We start from the raw sequence: 16,474 nt of genomic DNA, 5'->3' as shown, positions 1-16,474 counted from the left end.
CTTAGGCGCGTGACCTGGCCACCCCCGTCTTTGTGATTTTTTCCTCTGTTTGCCGAAAAGGAGATTCCCGGTCGGAATATTATCGCTTTTCTACGAGAAAAATGGCATAAAAATTGATTTTAAACAGTGGTTGACATGCTTCGAAGTACGGTAATGGAATATTTAGAATTTTTTTGTCACGAATTGCGCCATGCGCGCGACCCTTCTTTACCATTTCGGATAGTGTCTGGAACGCACGAACAAAACGCCGCTATTCGGATATAACGATGGATTATTTTGGACCAAACCAACATTTGTTATTGAAGTAGCAGTCCTGGGAGTGCATTCTGACGAAGACAACAAAGGTAATGAAACTTTTGTAATAGTAAATCGGAGTTTGATCAGGGCTAAACTTGGTCAGTGTCTAAATGGCTAGCCGTGATGGCTGGGCTATGTTCTTAGAATATTGCAAAATGTGCTTTCACCGAAAAGCTATTTTAAAATCGGACATATCGAGTGCATAGAGGAGTTCTGTATCTATAATTCTTAAAATAATTGTTATGTTTTTTGTGAACGTTTATCGTGAGTAATTTAGTAAATTCACCGGATGTTTGCGGGGGGTATGCTAGTTCTGAACGTCACATGCTAATGTAAAAAGCTGGTTTTTGATATAAATATGAACTTGATTGAACAAAACATGCATGCATTGTATAACATAATGTCCTAGGGTTGTCATCTGATGAAGATCATCAAAGGTTAGTGCTGCATTTAGCTGTGGTTTTGTTTTTTGTGACATTATATGCTAGCTTGAAAAATGGGTGTCTGATTATTTCTGGCTTGGTACTCTGCTGACATAATCTAATGTTTTGCTTTCGATGTAAAGCCTTTTTGAAATCGGACAGTGTGGTTAGATAAAGGAGAGTCTTGTCTTTAAAATGCTGTGAAATAGTCATATGTTTGAAAAATTGAAGTTTTTGTATTTTTGAGGAATTTGTAATTCGCGCCACGCCTATCATTGGATATTGGAGCAGGTGTTCCGCTAGCGGAACGTCTAGATGTAAGAGGTTTTAACAGACTCCCATTCAGAGCGACCCACAGCAGCAACCAGGGTCAACGGCCTGCTCAAGGACACGTCAACAGATCTCCCACAAGGTAAAAAAAACAGTACCTGAACCAGCAACCTATCAGCCACTGGCCCAAGCTCCCAACTGCCAGGCCACCAGCCCTCAGGCATCAGCCTCAGGCAACCAGGCAACCAGGCATTATCTGTAATAACTCTGCCCATCAGTGTCATTCAAACTTACTTATGCTTTGTTTTATTTTGTATTTTTTTTACTTTTAGCTTTGACTGTCATTCTATCCCCCGCCCAGCAACTCCACTCCCACTTGTATCCAATTCCACATCCCAACCCTTAGCATCGCTCAGCCCATCCCACCTATCTCTGCTGGCCACCTTGTTCGGATTTATACGCACCATGTATCTTTCAACTATGTTGTGATGTTTAACATACAGCTTGAATCAATCTAATCAAATAGATTCCACAGATTGCGAGTTGAAGATAAATACTTTTACTAAGAGTATTAGCATATTAGTAATTGACTGACCAGGTCTCTCCAGATCTCCCAACAACGCTATTTCTAACTTTATACTAATGCTCTGCTTTTCTAGCCATTCCTGAACCTGAGACCAGAAGCAGGCTACCTGAGGGCAATACCAAAACAAATGGTCTATTGATTCTTTATCCTCACAACAAAATTTGCAGAGCTGCGATAATTGTATGCCACAAACATTCAACATTTTGGTGGCAGCAAGAATTCTGTACAATAAGTTTAGCTGAAAAGCACAAAGTCTTGAATCTTGCGTTGTTTTATATATCAACTCATACACCCTGTACCACGGAATCAGTACATCAAAAATCTCTTCCTAACTATTTTGCAATCGGTATGGCACAGCTATAAATCATCCTGGTCCTCAAATGAAACTGGTATACTTTCCTATTTATGCTATTTTTATTCCTCCAGTGTTGATCTTTTGTTTTGGGCAGGCAGACCATTTGTATAAGTGAAGCTTTTAGAGAGAGGTTTAGTGCTTTTATATTTAATCATCTCAACCCACCCAGTTCATATTCATTATATAGATAGGCACGCTTTATTTTGTCTGGTTTAGCATCCCAGATAAATCTAAATATTTTTTGCTCATATGATTTGAAAAATGAATCATCAGGAGTAGCCAACTCCATAAGTAAGTCAGTAAACTGAGACATGACTAAGGAGTTAATCAGGGCAAATTTAACATAAATAGACAAGTATTGACCTCTCCATGGTAGCAGGACCTTGTTTATTTTACAAGTTTTCTATTGAAATTCAATGTGAAGAGTCTCATTTATATATTTTGTACTTCACCGTCAGCCCATTTTATAAGTAAACTGCAGGGTTGTCACAGTTGTTGTTGGTAGAAATGGAGGACCAAAACGCAGCAGGTACGTGAATGCTCATCTTGATTTTTAATTATCTTCAAAAATGAACATACAAAATAACAAAACCGAAAAACGAACAACTAACAAACAGTCTGGCAAAGCAAAGCTCCACACAGAACAATCACCCACAAATCACACACACAAACACACCCTAATATATGGGACTCTCAATCAAAGGCAGATAGACAACACCTGCCTTCAACTGAGAGTCCCAACCCCAATTAACCAAACATAGAAACACACACACCAGACTAACCATAGAATACAAACACATAGACCATCAACCAAAAACCCGGAAATACTAAATCAAACACCCTTTACACAAACACACCACCCCGAACCACATAAAACAAATACCCTCTGCCACGTCCTGACCAAACTACAAAAACAATTAACCTTATACTGGCCAGGACGTGACAAGGGTAATGTGAAAGTTGTATTTTGTAAAGCTCCAATATGTAATATTGTACACTTATCATAATTAGGTTTTTAGTCCAGAGAGTCCAGAAAAGTACGCTTGGAGGTAAGGATGTGATAAGAGAATTATCTAATAAGGGTAAATGAATCAATAATCCATCATTAATTAGTAGTTATGTAGCATGGATAATTAATGTACTGAACGTTAGTCTCATAAAGGTCTAGTAGAGGCTGGATTCGTGCACGGGCGGATGAAATATCCGTAGATTAAAGACCTGGCCCCTTGCTGAGGGTTCTTTACAGGCCGGTGGCAAACTGGTATGCGACAGAGGCGGTGACGAGATTCTACCAACATTGAAATCTCAGCTGCAGAACAAGGTCAGTGCGCTTTATTCAGTTTTTGGGGGGATAGCACCTGTAAGATTACATTAAATGATGAATGAATGATAGCACCTGTCAAAAGCGATTGATGTGAGGGTGAAAGGCGGGAGCGATTAGAGGATTTTAATGTACTCTGGGTGTTAGACGTTGGAAATATCCAGAAGGGGGTTTATATCTGGTGACCTGTCTTTATGATTTTGTGTAGAGAAAAATGTTTTAAAGGGAACCACGTGTTCTGTGCAAACGGAAGATAGGAATTGGGTATAAATCCAAACAGGAGGAGGAAGCAGGGTCCGAAATGACCCTGTGCAACTGTGGCCACTGCAGAAAACAAAACTAGCTTATGGTGAGACCGGAAAAAGACATAAGGAGAGATTTGTAAATTGGAAGGCAAAATATAGTAAGATAATTATGAGGGAGGAGGACAGAGACATGATTACATTAATATAGGTCACCTGTCTAAATACGCCTAGGAGGGGATGGTCAGATCTTCCGGAGGCGCAAATCTAGGTCTGATGATCCATTGAAGAAGAGAAACCTAATATGGCGGAGTGAGATACAGATATTATTGTCAAAAGTTACAAGGAGCAACAGATAAATAGGCCATTAACTAGGGCTTTACGACCCCTGGAAAATAGCTTATAGTTGCATACGTATGCGACCTAATGTCTGATCAAAAGTCACCTCTATAGATAAAGTTTCAAGAAAGAGATACACATAGCAACACATAGAGATTGTGAGATGAATATATTGTGCAGTCAACAGTCGCGAGAAAAGACGGGTTGGGACACATAGAATAAGAGACATAAAATACAGCACACACTCATACAACACATAGACACATTGGGAAATTTCCACAGGGGTAAGAGGATAATTGCGTGTGAGATAGATAAGAGGGTCAAAAGCCATATACATGTGAGACCTAATGGATCTATCAAAAGTCATGAAAGAAATTATTCTGGGATCCTAGAGGAAATTACCAGTAGGACATGGACAAAGGAAAATACAGCACACACATAGAGATCAATAGCAAGTAGACACAGATTGTAATTGAATCAGAGGTTTAAAAAAGCACATAGAATAAAAGATAATTCAGGATTCATATGAATACTCCTTCTAAAATTCTAGATTGTGAGAAGAAGCAGAATAACTACGATAGTAATTTAACAAACATGGGTAGTAAATCCTCTAAGGGAATCCCAGTATTAACGGGAGATGAATGTTTTATGCTGGGAAAAGATAAGAGGAACATCTCTTTTGGGCCGAAATGGAGGAAGAAGTATGGTTTTGATGGCTGTTTAAATATTGAAAGATTGGAATCATTGGTTAAACAAATACATAGGGTCTGTGGGGATAAGACAGAGAAGCAGCGTACAGAAGGCCTTGACACCGCTCGTGTTTGGCTGGCAGAAGCTAGAAAAAGAGCGGAGGGGGCCAAGAGTAAAGGAGTTACTAAGAATGAAGATTTGGGTAGCCAGGAGCAGACAGAGAGGACTCCCACGGCTCCCACAGAGATACTACCTAAGCCCAAATTGTACCCCTCCCTGGCAGACCAGGGGTGGTGGGAAAACCCAGATAACGAGGTGGTGGTAGTGAGACGGAGACAACCACATCAAGTGCCGTCCGTACCGTTACCCCCTCCCCCATATGCTGGTTCTCAGGGAGACGAGGGAGGTAGAGAGGAAGGGAGAAGGATGGGAACTAGGAGAAGAGAGCGTGTTCGTGGTGCTACACGACCCAGAGCCGTCAGTAGACTCGTTTCCCATAACCAAAGTCCAGATAGGCATAGACTAGAGGAAAAAAATAGCAAGGCATGAGAGAAAGGGGGAAATAGATGTTACAATTGTGGCAAGACAGGATATTTTGCTAGAGAATCAGGAGCCGTGTAAACACTGCAATAAAGTAGGCCATAATCACCGAGATTGCAAAAATAACAAAGACAGGAGAGGCAAGAGAGGGGGTCGAGACAAATACAGAGAGAAAAAGGTCAGGCGCCCACAGCCAGACTCAGAGGAGGAGGAGGAAGAGGAGGCATGACTAACTATGGAGAGCGGGGGAGCAGACACTAGTGAGGGGAAACAGGATTTTCAGGATTTGGTTATAAACAGTGATTGTGAAGTTTTTGAATTAGCTACGATTGATTTGGCATTACAACAGGAACAGAAACCCTATTTGACACTAACAGTAATGGGAGAGAGAATTCAAGTTCTGTGTGATACTGGGGTGTGTCGCACAGCAATCTGTGTAGACGAGGCTCCCAAAGCGATAAAAAGTAATGGGGAACAGATAATAGTACAGTCAGCATCAGGACATCAATTCATGGAACGTTTATCTGCTCCTATAACCCTGAAACATGAGTCATCTAGGGGAGAAGCCACTGTCCCTGTTCTAATATCTAAACTATGCCCAGTAAACTTGTTGGGCAGAGATGTGATGACGAAACTAAATGTGGCAGCCACTCCCACTGAGAGGGGAATGAAGGCATACATTGTTAGAGACAATATGGTCATCTGTGGGGATGGGGAACCATGTTATTGGTACAGTCAGGATTTGCTGAGGGGGGGATAACAAATATTCCTAAAACCTTGATGGAACTCTCAGAACAACTGGTACCAGGACTCATTAAAATGTCTCCCGATGACTTAGACTGTACTCTCTGGTATAACAAACACCCAGGTCCAGATCCTGTCTATGAGGAAGCATTACTTAGAACCCCAGAGAGAACTATAGGCTTAAAGTGGTTACACTATGACAGCACTCATGTTGCTATGGAAGTGAAGCTACTTCCACAAGACCAGACATTGTTCAGAGAAAGCTGGAGCCCCCATGTATCTCTCGCCAGGGAGCCCTCAGAAAGGTGGGAGGACATGGGCCAGTGGGTGTCACAGGGGAGGAAAATCACAGACTGGGTAGACATGATTAGTGGAGATCAACACAGTCCCTCAACCGATAGGTATCGCAAGAAGCTAAATTGGAGTGCTAATAGTGTTCCTTCTGTACACCTACAAGCCATGATATCTTAAAGGGGTATACACACATATGGGATCTTAGAAGTTATACACACAGGGAATCGTTGAAGTTTTGTTTTCTGAGTTTTAATTAAACATGTGAAATTCTTTTGATAGGGAATGTTCTGGGAACCGGGATACAAAATGTAGATAAAGTTCTTAGCTTTCATTTGTCTAATGTAGTAAGAAACACGGTTCTGAAAGGGTGGTATGACTTATGACCCCTCTGGTGACTTTTCCTTTGTGGTCTGATCAGCCGCATTGAAAAGCAATTTGGATGGTGAATTTAAGGCCATTGGTAATATTGATTTTAAGGAAATTTGTAGAACTGATAATTATTATGGAGTTAACTTGTTATGGATAGGGGACAGTATTTTCACGGCCGGATAAAAAACATACCCGATTTAATCTGGTTATTACTCCTGCCCAGAAACTAGAATATGCATATAATTAGTAGCTTTGGATAGAAAACACTCCAAAGTTTCTAAAACTGTTTTAACGGTGTCTGTGAGTATAACAGAACTCAAATGGCAGGCCAAAACCTGAGAAGATTCTGTACAGGAAGTACCCTGTCTGACCATTTCTTGGCCTTCTTTGTCATCTCTATCCAAAACAAAGGATCTCTGCTGTAACGTGACATTTTCTAAGGCTCCCATAGGCTCTTAGAAGGCGCCAGAACGTTGAATGATGACTTTGCAGTCTCTGGCTGAAAAACAGTAGCGCATTTGGTAAGTGGTCGATCTGAGAACAATGAGATGGGCGTGCGCGTGTACGAGATGACTCCATTTTCAACTTTGAGTCTTTGAACGAAAACAGGGTTTCCCGGTCGGAATATTATCGCTATTTTACGAGAAAAATGCTGTGGTTTTGGTTTTTGTGACATTATATGCTAGCTTGAAAAATGGGTGTCTGATTATTTCTGGCTGGGTACTCTGCTGACATAATCTAATATTTTGCTTTCATTGTAAAGCCTTTTTGAAATTGGACAGTGTGGTTAGATAAAGGAGAGTCTTGTCTTTAAAATGGTGTAAAATAGTCATATGTTTGAAAAATTGAAATTTTCGGATTTTCGAGGAGTGTGTATTTCGCGCCACGCCCAATCATTGGATATTGGAGTGGTGTTCCGCTAGCGGAACGTCTAGATGTAAGAGGTTAATTAAAGTTCTTAGACACAATTGATAATTTGAACCAATGAGAAGACAGAATGACGATAAGGGTACAATAATTATTCTTTGTGGAGTAGTTCAGATTAGTCATTTTGATCTGATTATTTTATGTGAATATCTTTTGACCAGTAGTAGTATTTTTTTATACATTATTTAGATAACTATTTTCCTTTAGGTAGTCAGCTGTTGTTGTATTCAGTGGAAAAGATTTAACACAACAAGGCTGTGGAATTGATATAATAATAGTATTATATTTTGTTGTTGAATAAGTTTAATAATGGTAGACTTATGTCAAGTATTTAGGATATATTCTAAGCCAACAGGACAGGAATATATGACATCTGTAGGTGATCCAGGATCATTGAGGGTATCGAGATAATTTTAAGTAGCTATGGAATAATGTTGATATCAAGACTATAGACATGTTGATTTTTCTAAAATCCAGGAGTGCAACAAGGGAGACAGTGAGACATTTAGTCAATATTTGGAAACAACCCATATTTGATACTGACTGTTATGAGAAAGAGCGACAGACAGATAGGAGGAAGGGCAGACAGAGAGGTCCTCCCCCGCACTGCTGAAACCTTGAGGGTTGGGAAGTAGCAGGAAGAAAGGGGGGGGGGGGACAGCAGGAGAAGATAGTAACAGAAATTAGTTTGGGTTGCTTAACTTTAGGATATTAATTCATGGAGAGACTATTGGCTCCAATGGCATGTATTTTAGTTTTGATTTTAAGTTATGTTTGGTAATTTTGTTGAAAGTAGTTGTTAAATCTTAACTTCTCTAGGGCCAGTGGGACGATTTCGTCCCACCTACGTAACAGCCAGTGGAATCCCATGGCGCGTTATTCAAATACCTTAGAAATGCTATTACTTCAATTTCTCAAACATATGACTATTTTATACCATTTTTAAGACAAGACTCTCGTTAATCTAACCACACTGTCCGATTTCAAAAAGGCTTTACAACGAAATCAAAACATTAGATTATGTCAGCAGAGTACCCAGCCAGAAATAATCAGACACCCATTTTTCAAGCTAGCATATAATGTCACATAAACCCAAATCACAGCTAAATGCAGCACTAACCTTTGATGATCTTCATCAGATGACAATATTAGGACATTATGTTATACAATACATGCATGTTTTGTTCAATCAAGTTCATATTTATATAAAAAACCAGCTTTTTACATTAGCATGTGACGTTCAGAAATAGCAAACTTCCGGTGAATTTACTAAATTACTCACGATAAACGTTCACATAAAACATAACAATTATTTTAAGAATTATAGATACAGAACTCCTCTATGCACTCGCTATGTCCAATTTTAAAATAGCTTTTCGGTGAAAGCACATTTTGCAATATTCTAAGTAGATAGCCCGACATCACAGGGCTAGCTATTTACACACCCACCAAGTTTAGCCCTCACCAAAGTCAGATTTACTATAAGAAAAATGTTATTACCTTTGCTGTTCTTTGTCAGAATGCACTCCCAGGACTTCTACTTCAATAACAAATGTTGGTTTGGTCCCAAATAATCCATAGTTATATCCAAATAGCGGCATTTTGTTCATGCGTTCAAGACACTATCCGAAAGGGTAAATAAGGGCCCTACGCGTTTCGTGACAAAAAATTTGAAATATTCCATTACCGTACTTCGAAGCATGTCAACCGCTGTTTAAAATCAATTTTTATGACATTTTTCCCGTAAAAAAAGCGATAATATTCCGACCGGGAATCTGTGTTTTAGTACAAAGAGAGAGAAACTAAAAACATGGTGTCGCCCCGTGCACGCGCCTCAGCTCATTGTCCTCTGATAGACCACTTAACCAAAGGCGCTAAAGTTTTTCAGCCAGGGGCTGGAATTACATCATTCAGCTTTTTCCCGGGTTCTGAGAGCCTATGGGAGCCGTAGGAAGTGTCAAGTTACAGCAAAGATCCTAAATGTTCAATAAACAGAGCCAAGAAGCCCAAGGAATGGTCAGAGAGGTTACTTCCTGTACAGAATCTTCTCCGGTTTTTGCCTGCCATATGAGTTCTGTTATACTCACAGACACCATTCAAACAGTTTTAGAAACTTTAGGGTATTTTATATCCAAAGCCAATAATTATATGCATATTCTAGTTTCTGGGCAGTAGTAATAACCAGATTAAATCGGGTACGTTTTTTATCCGGCCGTGTAAATACTGCCCCCTAGCCCTAACAGGTTAAAGACGATAAGACACTTGACAGTGAATTGTTACAGGATAGCCAAGGATGAAGGCCCCAGGGAGAATTGGACAAGGGAGGTCTGACATACGGAGAATTTACTAATCTTACCAAAGACATTGTTTAGATATGCAGCAATATTGATACATGGGCTAAGCAATGTATCAATAGGGGGGAAGTATGATGGAAAAGGTTAGAATAATTACTTAACCTCTATCGGCTAGGTGGGACGCAAGCGTCATATTAATATTGTCATTTTACAACATATGTGTTTTTGTTTCCAATTATTTTAGATTACTGGCTATAAATCGATCTCTGAGGGACATCCCAGCATCAAGTGGTGTCAGATTTCAGAGGAGACATACTCCTGTGTCCGTGAGAATCAGGGCTACCGCTCAATGCAAGCCATTTCCATCTACGATGTTCACAGACCGATTTAGACACTAAAATGTCGGTCAGAACCGGTACCAGAGCCACGCAAGTCCCCTAAACGGGACTTTACATCTATTAACCTCTATGGGACCGGCGGGACGAATTCGTCCCACCTACGTAACAGCCACTGCCAGCCTGTGGCGCGATTTTCAAAATCTTCAAAATCCTATTACTTCAAATTCTCAAACATATGACTATTTTACAGCCATTTAAAGATAAGACTCTCGTTAATCTAACCACACTGTCCGATTTCAAAAAGGCTTTACAACGAAAGCAAAACATTAGATTATGTCAGCAGAGTACCAAGCCAGAAATAATCAGACACCCATTTTTCAAGCCAGCATATAATGTCACCAAAACCCAGAAGACAGCTAAATGCAGCACTCACCTTTGATGATCTTCATCAGATGACAACCCTAGGACATTATGTTATACAATACATGCATGTTTTGTTCAATCAAGTTCATATTTATATCAAAAACCAGCTTTTTACATTAGCATGTGACGTTCAGAACTAGCATACCCCCGCAAACTTACGGGGAATTCGCTAACATTTTACTAAATTACTCACGATAAACGTTCACAAAAAGCATAACAATTATTTTAAGAATTATAGATACAGACCTCCTCTATGCACTCGATATGTCCGATTTTAAAATAGCTTTTTGGTGAAAGCACATTTTGCAATATTCTAAGTACATAGCCCAGGCATCACGGGCTCGCTATTTAGACACCCGGCAAGTTTAGCACTCACCATAATCAGATTTACTATTATAAAAATGTCATTACCTTTTGTTGTCTTCGTCAGAATGCACACCCAGGACGTCTACTTCAATAACAAATGTTGGTTTGGTCCAAAATAATCCATCGTTATATCCGAATAGCGGCGTTTTGTTCGATGCGTTCCAGACACTATCCGAAATAGTAAAGAAGTGTCGCGCGCTTGGCGCAATTCCTGACAATAAAATTCAAAGTATTCCATTGCCGTACGTCGAAGCATGTCAACCGCTGTTTAAAATCAATTTTTACGTCATTTTTCTCGTAGAAAAGCGATAAAATTCCGACAGGGAATCTCCTTTTCGGCAAACAGAGGAAAAAAATCCCAAAGGCGGGGGCGGTCGGGGTCACGCGCATAAGCTAGTGTCTCTTGATGGGCCACTTGAGAAAGGCGATAATGTGTTTCAGCCTGGGGCTGGAATGACGACATTCTCTTTTTTCCCGGGCTATGAGAGCCTATGGACGACGTGGGAAGTGTCACGTTAGAGCAGAGATCCTTAGTAAATGATAGAGATGGCAAAGAAGTTCCAGAAATGGTCAGACAGGCCACTTCCTGTAAAGGAATCTCTCAGGTTTTGACCTGCCATTTGAGTTCTGTTATACTCACAGACACCATTCAAACAGTTTTAGAAAATTTAGGGTGTTTTCTATCCATATGTAATAAGTATATGCATATTCTAGTTACTGAGTAGGAGTGGTAACCAGATTAAATCGGGTATGTTTTTTATCCAGCCGTGTCAATGCTGCCCCCTAGCCCTAACAGGTTAATAAATCCTGCAATTCGTATATGTGAAGAATTTGGAAATGCTTAAGATCCTGTTCAATCTCTTTAACAGAGATGATATGAAGAAATCTGTTTCAAATATGACATGACTGCCGAAATGTCACAGTGACTTGAGGCTTGGAGTTCCACCAAACCAATATGGAAATGGGAGAACTGACAGTGCCTCTTGCAGATAAGAGCATTTTTAAACCACTGGGATGGTAGTACCCTCACACAGAGAACCTAATGGCTTCAACAGCAGGTAGGCTTTTAAGATAGTAATTAGTAGGACTAGTGAAATCAATAGCCCACAGGCCTCTGGTCTAAAGTAGTGCTCTGCAGGGTTCCATTTGGCATGCAGTCACTGTTTGCTGTTTTCTCACCATTCTGATGTCAACCGTAAAGCTGGATTTGGATCTATGGGCTAGGTGGGACGCAAGCGTCCCACCCGTGGTGCACTCCATCAACAGCAGGTGCATTTCAAGAGCGGCAAATTTGAATCCAAATAAATGTCAAAATTCTAATTTTTCAAACATACAACTATTTTACACCCTTTGAAAGATAAACATCTCCTTAATCTAACCACGTTTTACGATTTCAAAAAGGTTTTCGGCGAAAGCATAAATTTAGAGTATGTTAGGACAGTACATTTACAAGAGTTGTGTGTAATGTTTTGTCAATTCAAAGACAGGGTCACCAAAACCATAAAACCAGCTAAAATGATGCACTAACCTTTTACAATCTCCATCAGATGACACTCCTAGGACATTATGTTAGACAATGCATGCATTTTTAGTTCTATCAAGTTCATATTTATATCCAAAAACAGCGTTTTACTATGGCATTGATGTTGAGGAAATCGTTTCCCTCCAATAACCGGCAGTCAAGTCAGCACCACAAATTAAATAATTAAAATTAGAAAACATTGGTAAAATATTATATTGTCATTTAAAGAATTATAGATTTACATCTCTTGAACGCAATCAACTTGCCAGATTTAATGGGCCATCATCGTTCCATGGCTCTTGTTCGGTCAGATCTCCCTCCAGAAGACTCAAAACACTTTGTAAAGGCTGGTGACATCTAGTGGAAGCAATAGGAAGTGCCAAAATATTCCTCAGCCCCTGTGTTTTTCAATGGCATAGGTTTAAAGGTAATACAACACATCAGGTATCCACTTCCTGTCAGAAAATGTCTCAGGGTTTTGCCTGCCAAATGAGTTCTGTTATACTCACAGACACCATTCAAACAGTTTTAGAAACTTTAGGGTGTTTTCTATCCATATATAATAAGTATATGCATATTCTAGTTACTGGGTAGGATTAGTAACCAGATTAAATCGGGTACATTTTTTTATCCAGCCGTGCAAATACTGCCCCCTAGCCCTAACAGGTTAAACAAAAAAACATGTTTTTGTAGAATATCCATTCCAACATTTGGAAATTGACTTATTGAACTATTCCGAATTGAGGGGAAGAAGGGGTGTTTAACAATAATAGATAAGTATAGCAAATGGGTAGAAGCGTTACCAACTTACTTGGTGGACCTGATTATGGTAGCTAAAATATGAGGTCAAGATATTATCCCTAGAGTTGGTTTACTAGGATCTATCTCTTTAAATGATGGATGACATTTTAGCTAATCGGGTTGAACAAATAGAATGCCAGAGTCACATGAGAAGACTGTTTGTTAACCAAACCCGTATTTTCAAGATTTTGTGTCCAACAGGTGAATTACAGTAGAAGGTGATTCACTCAGTACAACCAGGAGACTGGGTGTGGATTCAGTCCCTGAGGAGGAAAGACGGGAAGCAGCCCCGTTGGGAAGGCCCATACCAGGTTCTGTTAAACCACTGCCTTTGCCATTAGAAAACTGAGAGGGTCACTTGGGTGAAGAATGAAAAAATAAACTATATAATACACTGAGGAGTGATGTACACTCCTATAGTGCCAAATTATACATTAAATAAAGGGCATTATTGCCACCATAAAAGGTAAATGGATGGCGTTTTTTGTACCCATCATGCACAACCTACGTGGAATTCCTAGTCTCTGGCAGCTTTTGGAACTGCAGATCTGCGGTCAAGAACGTTGAGTTCCACAACAGTTTGCTGCTTCAGTATCTTTATATATTTTTGGCAGATGTTACTATGGAATACTGAAGTGTAATTACAAGCATTTCATAAGTGTCAAAGGCCTTTATTGACAATTACATGAAGTTGATGCAAAGAGTCAATATTTGCAGTGTTGACCCTTCTTTTTCAAGACCTCTGCAATCCGCCCTGACATGCTGTCAATTAACTTCTGGGCCATATCCTGACTGATGGCAGCCCATTCTTGCATAATCAATGCTTGGAGTTTGTCAGAATTTGTGGGTTTTGTTTGTCCACGCGCCACTTGAGGATTGACCACAAGTTCTCAATGGGATTAAGGTCTGGGGAGTTTCCTGGCCATGGACCCAAAATATCAATGTTTTGTTCCCCGAGCAACTTAGTTATGACTTTTGTTATGACTTTTGCCTTATGGAAAGGTGCTCCATCATGCTGGAAAAGGCTTAGTTCGTCACCAAACTGTTCCTGGATGGTTGGGAGAAGTTGCTCTCAGAGGATGTGTTGGTACCATCTGTGTTCTTAGGCAAAATTGTGAGTGAGCCCACTCCCTTGGCTGAGAAGCAACCCAAACTAAATGAATGGTGTTTTCTAAAGCAAGAAATAGACCTGTGAACCTTTCACCTATTACTACCTGTCAGGGCAAGGAGATTGAGGTTGTAACCTCATATAAATATCTTGGAATTTTGATTGATGATGGCCTCTCTTTTAAAATGCATATTCAACAACTTACAAAAAAAATTGAAGCTGAAATTGGGATTTTATTTTAGGAATAAGGCCTGTTTTTCTTTTGAAGCCAGAAGGAGGCTAGTATCAGCTACATTTATGCCTTTACTATACTATGGGGATATTTTATATATGAATGCTTCCGGTCAGTGTTTGAGATCAATTGACACCCTTTACCCTGGCACTTTGACATTTATTTTAAACTGCAAAACCTTTACGTACCACTGCACTTTGTATACCAGGGTTGGCTGGCCTTCTCTAGTCACTCGTAGGCTCAGTCACTGGTATACTTTTATTTACAAAGCCATTTTGGGTTTACTACCTTTTATTTGGGCATTTTTATTGTTCAGAAATGTGGTGGGTACTCTCTTCGTTCGCTGGACTTTATCCTGCTAACTGTTCCAAATGTCCGAACTGAATTTGGTAAAAGGGCTTTTATGTACTCTGCACCATCGTCTTGGAACGCCTTACAAAATACTTTTAAACTGGAAGAACTTGTCCCGATTGGTATTTTTAAATCACTGATGAATTATCTTGAGACTGATTCCCTGACATGTCAGTGTTTTTAATTTGCTGTTTTGATTTTGTTATACTCTTGTGAATTCTATGGTTTTTACCAGATTATTTGTAGTTTTTCATGTTGTTTGTCTGTAATTTTTGTAATGACTTGGTGCTGCCTATCTTGGCCAGGACGCTCTTGAAAAAAGAGATTTTAAATCTCAATGAGCCTTTCCTGGTTAAATAAAAGTTAAAAGAATAAATAAAATAAAAAATAAATAAAATAAAAAACCCACACATGAATGGTCTCAGGATGCTTTACTGTTGGCATGACACAGGACTGATGGTAGCGCTCACCTTGTCTTCTCCGGACAAGATTTTTTCCGGATGCCCCAAACAATCGGAAAGGGGATTCATCAGAGAAATTGACTTTACCCCAGTCCTCAGCAGTCCAATCCCTGTACCTTTTGCAGAATATCAGTCTGTCCCTGATGTGGCTTATTTGCTGCCCTTCTTGACACCAGGCCATCCTCCAAAAGTCTTTGCCTCACTGTGCGTGCAGATGCACTCACACCTGCCTGCTGCCATTCCTGAGCAAGCTTTGTACTGGTGGTGCCCCGATCCCACAGCTGAATCAACTTTAGGAGACGGTCCTGGCCCTTGCTGGACTTTCATGGCGCCCTGAAGCCTTCTTCACAACAATTGAACCGCTCTCCTTGAAGTTCTTGATGATCCGATCAATGGTTCATTTAGGTGCAATCTTACTGGCAGCAATATCCTTGCCTGTGAAGCCCTTTTTGTGCAAAGCAATGATGACGGCACGTGTTTCCTTGCAGGTAACCATGGTCGAGAGAGGAAGAACAATGATTCCAAGCACCACCCTCCTTTTGAAGCTTCCAATCTGTTATTCAAACTCAATCAGCATTACAGAGTGATCTCCAGCCTTGTCCTCGTCAACACTCACACCTGTGTTAACGAGAGAATCACTGACATGATGTCAGCTGGTCCTTTTGTGGCGGGGCTGAAATGCAGTGGAAATGTTTTTGGGGGATTCAGTTAATTTGCATGGCAAAGAGGGACTTTGCAATTAATTGCAATTCATCTGATCACTCTTCATAACATTCTGGAGTATATGCAAATTGCCATCACACAAACTGAGGCAGCAGACTTTGTGAAAATGTATATTTGTGGCATTCTCAAAACTTTTGGCCACAACTGTACATTAGGAAAAAAAGCGTGCTATCTAGAACCTTAAAGGGTTCTTTGTCTGCCCCCATAGGAGAACCCTTTCAATAACCTCTAAGTTGCAGGTAGAACTCTTCTACATCGACCTCGAGTTTGATGAGGACTTGAGTAGGACCCGCGTCGACACCATCACCCCCCTCATACAACTTCTTCGAGGTCAAGGAGAGACAGAAACTACCCCAACCCTGGATACAGGCTGACTTCACTACACAGCTAAAGATTGGCTTCATTTTGTCAGCCATTTTAACCTCCCTGGGTAAGGCGGGACGCTTGCGTCCCACCTAG

Source organism: Salmo salar, chromosome ssa01 (genome assembly GCF_905237065.1).
Source record: "Salmo salar chromosome ssa01, Ssal_v3.1, whole genome shotgun sequence".
Lineage (NCBI taxonomy): Eukaryota > Metazoa > Chordata > Actinopteri > Salmoniformes > Salmonidae > Salmo > Salmo salar.
Note: the sequence above shows the minus strand (reverse complement) of the source record.